The 9,228-nt window shown below is 55.1% G+C and overlaps 1 protein-coding gene across 7 annotated transcripts in view; it reads right to left on the bottom strand.

The window, feature by feature from the left end:
* ZNF385C (zinc finger protein 385C) overlaps nucleotides 1-7,160 on the bottom strand; it is a 67,458-nt gene extending 60,298 nt beyond the window's left edge. For 6 of the 7 annotated variants that reach the window (XM_050762707.1, XM_050762706.1, XM_050762709.1 and 3 more), the window contains exon 1: nucleotides 6,661-6,775. The gene's annotated coding sequence lies outside the window, so the exon portion shown is untranslated. Of the gene's footprint in view, nucleotides 1-6,660; nucleotides 6,776-7,092 lie in introns of those variants that run through there. The other variant, XM_050762703.1, reaches the window with a different exon arrangement.
* Between the last annotated feature and the right edge of the window lie 2,068 nt (nucleotides 7,161-9,228).

The raw sequence follows: 9,228 nt of genomic DNA on the forward strand, positions 1-9,228 counted from the left end.
CAGCAATTCGTGAGGCTCTGGGCTGAAGGCTGGGGTGGGAGGATTGCTTGGGCCTGGGAGGCGGAGGCTGCGGTGAGCTATTATCACGCCATTGCACTCCAGCCTGGGTGGCAGAGCAAGACTTCATCTCAAACTTAAAAGAAAAGAGGAGACAAAACCAGTCCTGCTCCTGATTTTTGCCCTATGGCCAGCTTCCCAAGGGTCAGGCCCATGTGCCAACTGGACAGCTCCCCTTCCACCCCTTCATCTGGGCCACCTCCTTGGGGCTTGGCTCCCACATGTGGCTTCAGGCCAGGCTATTTGGGGAAACTTCCTGATCCCCCCTCTGGCCTCTCCACCCCCACACCTCATCTTGCAGACCCAGAATAGCTGTCCCCAGTCTCAACCTAGGGAGAGTCTCATTCCCAATTAGCACCCAGAAGGTTGAAACCATCTCTAAAAGCTTCTTGTGTCCCTCTCCCCTCAGGAAGCTGCTAACTAGGACAGCAAATTTCAGAATAAGGTCACAAGAATGCTACCTGCCCCTACATTCACCTCCCAGTCGGAGACACGGGCCAGGAGTCTTGGTGTGTGAAGGTAGAGGAGATTTGGGTGAGGGGGAGATTCAGCAACAGTCAGGGGTGACTGCAGCCTGTGACTCTTTCAGTCAAAAGAGCAGCTCCAGCAAGGTCCGGCGAAGAGCCCTGGCTGTGAGGGGTGAGGAGACCCAGGTTCAAGTCCAGGTTCTGCTAGAAGATTGACTCTGAGAAAGTTCCTTTGCTCTATGAGCTTTCATCATCTACAAAAAGAACTTTGATCTCAGCCAGGCACAGAGGCTCATGCCGGTCATCTTAGCATTTTGGGAGGCCGAGGTGGGTGGATCTCCTGAGCTCAGGAGTTTGAGACCAGCCTGGACAACATGGCGAAACCCTGTCTCTACCAAAAATACAGAAAATTAGCTAGGTGTGGTGGCGCGTGCCTCTAATCCTAGCTACTCAGGAGACTGAGGCATGAGAATCTTGTGAACCTGGGAAGGGGAGGTTGCAGTGAGCTGAGATTGCGCCACTGCACTCCAGCCTGGGCAACAGAGCAAGCGAGACTCATGTCAAAAAAAAAAAAAAAAAGAATTTTGATCTCCGCAGGTGCTCATAAGATGGGATGAGGCAGTACTGTATACTGCAAAGTTCTGTATAAAATCAGGGGATAGGAGGCCCCTTGGGGTCCCAGGGAGATTGTTCTGGAGATGGATTCTTGCAGGGGACCGGAGCCCATTTGAGAATTCTTCCTCTGCTGAAGTCTCACTGGAAGACTGGCTCAAGCCTCTGCCAACAGGGAGAGTAGGTAGGCTCCTCCCACATTCCAAAGATCACACCCCATGTGTCCCTCTTTAGGAACCCCTAGAAAACCCAAGGGTTCCTGTTCCCAATGCCTTTTCCTGGCAGTTCCTCTCCTCTCAGCAGGGGGTGGGGGAGTGTCCCATCCCCATCCTGCCCTCCAGGACCACAGCACTCAACTTGGGGGCCGAGGAGGGGATCAGATGGCATCACATGTGAGGCTGAGCAGAGCTGAAATCAGAACGGGAGAGAAGTCTGGGGCTTGGGATGTAGGAGAGACATCGGGGACCGGCGGGTGGGTCCTGGGAAGGCTGGACAGGGCAGGGGAGCAAGGCCGAAGCTGGGTCTGGCCTCTTGCCTGGGCATCTAAGGTGAGACGAAGGACCTGTGGAGTCAGTCCTTGCTCCACCCAAGGAAATCTTAGTCAAATAAACAAACAGCCAACACAGTGGCTCCTGTGCGAGAAGCCGAGAAGCCGTGGGAGTGATAGGGAGGCCACAGAGGTGGGGAGGCCAGGAGAGGGCAGGGAGGCTGTTTAAACAGGCCCCTTGGCCTGGGGCAGTTGGCAGAAATATTTGGAACAGGGTGGGGAACACAGTCGTGGTTTGGAGCAGGAAGCTGGGGCCTGGGGTGGGTGGGCTGAGCTTGGCTCCTTCCAGGAGAAAGAAAAGTGTCGATTCAGCCCCACTCTGGTCAACGCCTCTTCTGAGGGAGACTCCAAGTCCCAGCGCCCTTCCCTCAGTTCAAGGTCAATCAGGTCAACCAGACAGACAAGGGGCTCTATCCCTTATCTCCCAGATGGCTCTGGACCCCCAGCCCTGCTCCCAGGCCTATGACCCCGGGCCTCATCACTGAAGAATGTTTCAGTCTGGAGCTGAAACCTCAGAGTTCTCAACAGAGGAGCTGGAGGGGATGAGCCATCAGCTCTCTTTTTTTTTTTTTTTTTTTTTTTTTGAGAGAGAGGGTCTCACTCTGTCATCCAGACTGGAGTGTAGTGGCATGATCTCGGCTCACTGCAACCTGCACCTCCCAGGCTCAGGTAATTCTCCTGCCTCAGCCTCCCAAGTACCTGGGATTATAGGCACCCATCACCATGCCAGGCTAATTTTTTGTACTTTTTTTTAGCAGAGATGAGGTTTTACCATGTTGGCCAGGCTGATTTCTAACTCCTGACCTCAAGCAATCCACCCACCTTGGCCTCCCAAAGTGCTGGGATTACAGGTGTGAGCCACTGCTCCCGACCCATCCACTCTCCTTAGGACATGATATTCCCTTTCTTGCCTCCTTGCCTGGCAGTGGAGGGGCCCAGAAGTGATCGTGGTCCCCTGGGAGGCATTATCACCTTCTTTATTTTTTGAGATGGAGTTTCACATTTGTTGCCCAGGCTGGAGTGCAATGGTGCAATTTTGGCTTGCTGCAACCTCTGCCTCCCAGGTACAAACGATTCTCCCACCTCAACCTCCCAAGTGGTTGAGATTACAGGCATGTGCCACCATGCCCGGCTAATTTTGTATTTTTAGTAGAGACGGGGGTTCACCATGTTGGCCAGGCTGGTTTCGAACTTCTGACCTCAGGTGATCCACCCACCTCAGCCTCCCAAAGTGCTGGTATTACAGGCGTGAGCCACTATGCCTGGCTGTCACCTTCTTTTAGGACTCTTGGCTGTCCTTTTCCTGAAACTCCTCAAGAGACTGAGGCAGAAAGTCAGAGGGATACACGTCCAGACTGACAGGCAGAGATAGAGAGAGGTGAAGATACAGCAAGTCCCACCCAGAGAGATAGCCACGCAGTCAGACACTAAGAGTGGGAGTGTGAGAAAGAGGGACAGAGAGAGAAGGGGTAGACAGAGGAGGCAGAGAAAAAGGAAGAAGAAAAGACAAAGAGAGAAAGACACACAGAAAAAGAGCTGACGGGTGGAGAGGAGAGACAGAGATAGCAAAGGACAGTGTCAGGAGAGGGGAAAGGACAGAGATGGCGGGCACGCAGGAGGCTCAGGGCCAGACACACTCATAGGCGGAAGCAGAAAGGCTCACGAGAACTACACAAGAACAGACGGCCTCAGGATCCAGAGACACTCTCCTGGGAGATGTGGGGGAGCCAAAGTGCTGGGGGGTCGAGCCCCACTGGGGGGTGGCCTCACCAGGGCAATGCTGCTGCCTCCTGTTCCCAAAGCTGAACCAACTGCTGCCGGCGTCTGGCCCCCAGCCACCCTCTAGTAAGCCAACCCTTGGCCACTGGAGCCAGCAGGTCACCCAAGGTGAGTGAAAAGTCACCAATAAGGGACAGTGAAAGTGTGACTGGGGGTGTGGGTGTCACAAGCCGTGTGTGTCAGGGTGGGTCTGCAAGGGTGGCCACACCCCAGATTGCACCTGGGGTGGGATTTAGGAGCGCTCAATCCTCTACACAGACCTCTGGGAGTTAGTGCAGGCGGGCATGTGTACCTGAGTGAGTTTGTGAGTGTGTGTACATGTGTGTGTGTCCAGTTCCATTAAGAGCCTCACGATGCTAATGAGGCCAAGGTGGCAGGCTGTTCCTCAAATAGCCCAATCGGAAGCGATGAGTGAGCAGAGACAGCCACAACAAAGGTTTCGTGCCTCTCTTCTGAACAGACGGTGTGTCCAGGTGCCACAGGGCACTCGACTACAGTCAACACCAGAGTGCCATTCATTCCCGCTGGGGATGACCCCCACCGCCTGGCCAGCTGACCCCACACTCTCCCCTGTCCCAAGCCCAAACTCCAAACTCATGGGAGAACCCACATGATAGACACATGGTCCCTCCTTTGCTGCAGGCGCAGCTCCCTCTGAGAAGGGCAGCTGGAGGGATGGTGGGGTCCAACCCTGGATTTCCCCCAGGCTAGCTTCCATCCCGCCTGCTTCTGTGGCCCCATTTAGTTCCCTCCTTGCTCCTGGGGTCCAGTGACCCACACCCTCATCACACACAGGAGAGAAGTAATCTCTCCTCCCCAGCCCTTCTCTCTCAAGTATCACAGGACATTTAAAAAAAATTGTCCCAGTTTTGTGGTGGATAATGAGGTCAGGAGGCCCACGGGGGAACTGCTTGTTGGTGACAACTGACAATCTTCATTTCACCTTGAAACTCCTTCCTGGTCCAGGTAAGCATGTTCTAAGCCCGGTTTTATGGGGGTGCTGTTCTACTGGGGGACAGGGAGAGTGGGGAAGGAATTAACCAAATGGCAGCTGAAGTCACAGGCCCAGCCAGGCCCACCTGGAACACTCACAGGGCCTGGGGCAAGGGGATAAATGGCGACCCACAGACATATGTCTAAATGTTTAAAAGTTATAAATCAAACCAGCAAACTGTGAAATATGTTCTAACCTCTCACCCTGACAAATACACCTTCACTAACAACCTGGAGGACCAGATGCAAATTTGGATTTGTCTGCCTCCTGAGCTTTACGCATCAGAACGGCTCTGTGCAGAGGAGACAGCTCCACTCGCACCCTAGCCACCTGCTCCCTGCTGCCAGGTCCTGTCTGCACCACAAAGGACTCTCGTGCATGTATAAGGACACCCAGCCTCCTGTCCTAGCTCCATCCACAGCCCCTGCAAATAGAGTCCCTTCACTGTCCCTAGGGGTGCACACACTATTGGCATAACCTATCCTGAGGCGGACAGACCCAGGGAAGAGGATGGCATGGGCTGGGAGCCAGATGGTGACCATCTGGGCAGGGACCTCCAGAGTCACAGGTATGGAGAATGTGGTCTTGGAGGGGACTCACAGTCTTATCCCCTCGGCCCTGCTGATGCCTCATCCCACAGGGAGAGGACTGGCAGCAGGAGGGCCAGAGTGGAGCCTTTGAAAGCCCCCAGCTTAGGGCATGGGCACTCCCTCCCTTGCCCAGGTTTAAGGCTGAACTCAGCCTTCCCTGGCAGCCTAGAGATCAGGCCAGGGCCTGAAGCCCTTCTTCCATTGGAGGACAGCTTGGACAATCCCCAAACAGGACTTTCAGTCACTTGTATTGTTTTTCTTCCTGGAAAAATTTAGTGCGGATTGATCCCAACTTGTGGATTTCTGGAGGTGGGGAGGGCAGAGTTGTGATGACAAGAGGGCATTTTTTTCAGGTTGGGTCTCCAAGCCAGAGCTTGTTCCACTGAGGCACAGGCCCAAGTGAGCTCCTGCTAGTACTGGTCCCTTCCTTGGGGGGGGCGAGGGGGGACTGTCTCCCCCCTACAGAGACACAAGCCAACACAAACAAGGTGACTAAAAGAGGAGGAGGTGAGGGGCCTTGGGCAGCCCAGATAGGTCCAGAGATCCAGGAGCCAGCAGGGGGAAGGGGCTGGTCGGGGGGCATGCAGTAAATGGCACTCATTCTAGCCAAGCTTAGCTTAAAAAAAAAAACAAAAAAACCCTTCCACTCCCCCCTCCCCTGCTTGCCCTCACCCCTGCAGATCGGCTTTGCTGTCCGACACATGAGGGGACACTTGTACTTTCTGAGCGCTCGCCAGGCGCCAGGCACTGTGCTAAGCGCTCTACATGTGTACCCTCATTTAATCCTTGCAGCCACCCTATGAGGTGGGTTCTACTATTATCCCCATTTTACAGGTGAGGAAGTGAACTCAAAGAGGTTAAGAAACTCGTTCAAGGTCACGCAGTAGGTAGAGGTGTTAGAACTCAGCTCTAACTGACCGCAAAGCCCCTACTCTTTCCACTAGAGCACATGGCCTCCCAGAAGCAAGAAGCTGGCACGGACCCAGAAGGGATGAAGGTCAGATACGAGAATGACCTTCTGCCTCTGATGGTTTGTGTGGTGGAATAAGGCAATGGAATGGGGAATGTAGACAGACAAGGAAGCCCCCCTCTCCCCATTGTCACCCATGTCTGTCCAAAGGCTTATGATGATCTCAGGAAGGTCCCCAGGGTCCTAGCTGGACCCAGACGGCAATGTCCTGACTTCCCTTTGTTCTACAACCCAGGGTCCTCTGCTCTACCTCAACCCAGCACCAAGACCCAAAGGCTGCCTCTCCTTAGAGGCTCAGAGCTCTGAGCATCACATTCAAGCTGTCAGCCCAGGTCCTCCTCTTCCAGGAAGCCTTCCTCGAGGTCCTGGGAGGCAGGACCCCTTTCCTACAGCTCAAATCTCAACACGGAGGGTGTAAATGCTCCCCTGTCTACAATAAGGCAACATCTGCGATCATCTTCCCCAGCTAGGTCTGTGACACAGACACAGAAAAGATCTACTGAGTTCCCAGACTTTCTGGGTTCCCTAGGCCATGGGGTAATCCCCCGTTCACTCCCCTGTACCCAGATGTAAATAAATGATGCAGATGCCTTGGGGCTCATTAGAAAACCCAGGCCCCAGCTCGGCTATGCGGCGGCTCTTACCTCATTAGCCCACAGAACAGAAGCCGTTTGGGTCAAGCCATCACCCTCTATGGTGGGGAAGAGGCTGCCCTTGGATGAGGCATGGCGCACTCTCAGTCAACGAGGTTCCTTACTCCGGAGCCCGGTCGTCACCATCCCCAACCTAGACACCCAGAAAGCTGGGTGTCTAATGCCCGGCTCTTTCTTATCCATCCTTTGGAGCCCGCCTGGTATCAGGGATAACGAGCCAGGACCCTCTAACTGCCCCAGAGTTCAGTCCCGCCCAGCAGATGCCCAACGTCGGCGCGCAGAGCCGAGATAGGGATATCCTCACTGTCCCTTGGGGTCCCCCAATTTTGAGGCGAGAGGACCGGACAGGTGGAAGGGGCTGCCTCGTTCTCCCGCGCTGCCCGCGAGGTCCTCGGTGTGGACCAGCCCGCGTCGCCGTCTTACCTGCGGGGCAGAGACGGAGCCCGCCGCGGCCACCTGCTCTCGCCTGGCTGGGAACGCTGCGTGTCGGGCTGGCCGGGAGGGGCGGGGCCCGGCGGGGCAGGGGCGGGGCTGGGAGGGGGAGCCGGGCCGGCCCCTCCTCGAGGCCCCGCCGGTGGGGTGCGCGGGCTCATTCAGGTGGGACGCCCTGGGGAAGCATCTGGGCCACAGGGAGGACCCGGAGCTCGAGTTCTGAAGGCTGGGAAGTTAGGACTCCGGGGGGGTGCGGGGGATGGGTGGAAATCCCCGGCTTCAGACAGCCTTGCCCAGATGCCCTGGAGCCGGTGACTTCATATAAAGACCCCTCACACGAAGAAGAAAGCTCAGAAACCTCTCCTGGCCTGAGTCCCCTTCCATCTGAGCTCTTCGGGCCTGGCAGGGTGGGTGTGAGACGGGACACGCCTCTAAAGGTAGGGTGCCCTCTCCAGGGCTCAGCTGTGTAGGGGCTTAGGCCGCTGAGGGGGCCATTAGGCACCCAGACCATCTTTATCCTCAGCCCATCTCTCTCCCTGCCACACAGCCCCTCCTCCGCCCCCAGCGCCAGCCCAGGTCCCCCAGCTGTCACTGTTTAGCCCTGGAATGACAGGCGTCCTGACTCCGTGAGTCTAGCCACATTCAAGGCCGTTGAGCTTAGCACCCCTGAGCCCCTGCCCCCTCCCTCTGCCCCCTGTCGCTAATTTTATTGACCTGTAAAAGGCACGTTGCTGGCAGGCAGTATACTAACTGAAGGCAAAGTGGGGAGCAGAGGAGCAACTCTCCCTGGGGGGGAGGCAGCTGGAGATGGGACAGGAGGGAGGAGGAAGGAGACTCCTGCATCCAGGGCCAAGGACACTCGGAGAGGAGGAGGAAGGGGGCCTTGGGAAAGAGGGGTACACTGTCTATGGGAGATGGTAGCCAAAAAGACTGGAGCTGGAATTTCAGCCCTCCCTCAGACAAGAGGCCTACAGAAAAAAGAAAATGCTAGGAGAAGAGAGGGTGCATTTCGCATCCACCTGGGGACAGAACCAAGGATGTAGCAGGAGGGAAGGAGGGTAGACGGCAGGAAGGACTGCCATCCTGCTCTCCAATCTCTGCCCTGTCCCCCTCCCTTCCTCTTGAAGGTGCCTCCTGCCTGCTGGGCCTTTTACTACAGAAATAGCCCTTTCCCTGATGAAGCAACCTAGATCTTGCCTTTCTTTTTCTTTCTTGTTAAAATGAGAACAGAAAATTTAGGCCTTTGTAATTTTCCCCACCCCTATGCCTACCTGAGCCCACCCCTCAAATCCTGGATCTCAGCCTCTCCCCAGCCTAGGGGAGATGACCTGAGGGTTAAGTGACGGTAGAGAGGGGAACATTGGGGTTGGAAGCTATTATGGGGTAGGGGGAGCAGGAATCCCTCACACTCTTGATGGGCCTCAAGTTTAGACTGTTGATACTCTTTATGAATAAGGCTTAGGAGAGCTATTAAAAGGGAGTGTTTAAAACTTTTTTTTTTTTGAGACGGAGTCTTACTCTGTCACCCAGGTTGGAGTGCAGTGGCACGATCTCGGCTCACTGCAAACTCCGTCTCCCAGGTTCAAGCGAGTCTCCTGCCTGAGCTTCCTGAGTAGCTGGGATTACAGGGGCCCACCACTACGCGAGGCTAATTTTTGTAATTTTTAGTAGAGATGGGCTTTCACTGTAATGGCCAGGCTGGTCTCAAACTCCTGACCTCAGGTGATCTGCCTGCCTCAGTCTCCCAAAGTGCTGGAATCACGGGCCACCGCGCCTGGCCTAAAACTTTTAACACTAGGTCAGGCACAGTGGCTCATGCCTGTGATCCCAGCACTTTGGGAGGATCACCTGAGCCCAGGAGTTGGAGACCAGCCTAAGCAACATAGTGAGACCTTGTCTGTACACTGCCTCTCTAACCCCCCAAAATTAGGTGTGGTACATCTGTAGTCCAAGGTACCAGGGAGGTTGAAGTGGGGGGATTTCTTGAGCCTGGGAGGCCGAGGCTGAAGTGAGCCATGATTGCACTATGGCACTCCAGCAGGAACAGAGCGAGTCCCCGTCTCAAAAACAAAATAAGAACAAAAACAAAAAAACACAAGGCCGGGCCCAGTGGCTCATGCATGTAAT

This window comes from Macaca thibetana, chromosome 16 (assembly GCF_024542745.1).
Source record: "Macaca thibetana thibetana isolate TM-01 chromosome 16, ASM2454274v1, whole genome shotgun sequence".
Lineage (NCBI taxonomy): Eukaryota > Metazoa > Chordata > Mammalia > Primates > Cercopithecidae > Macaca > Macaca thibetana.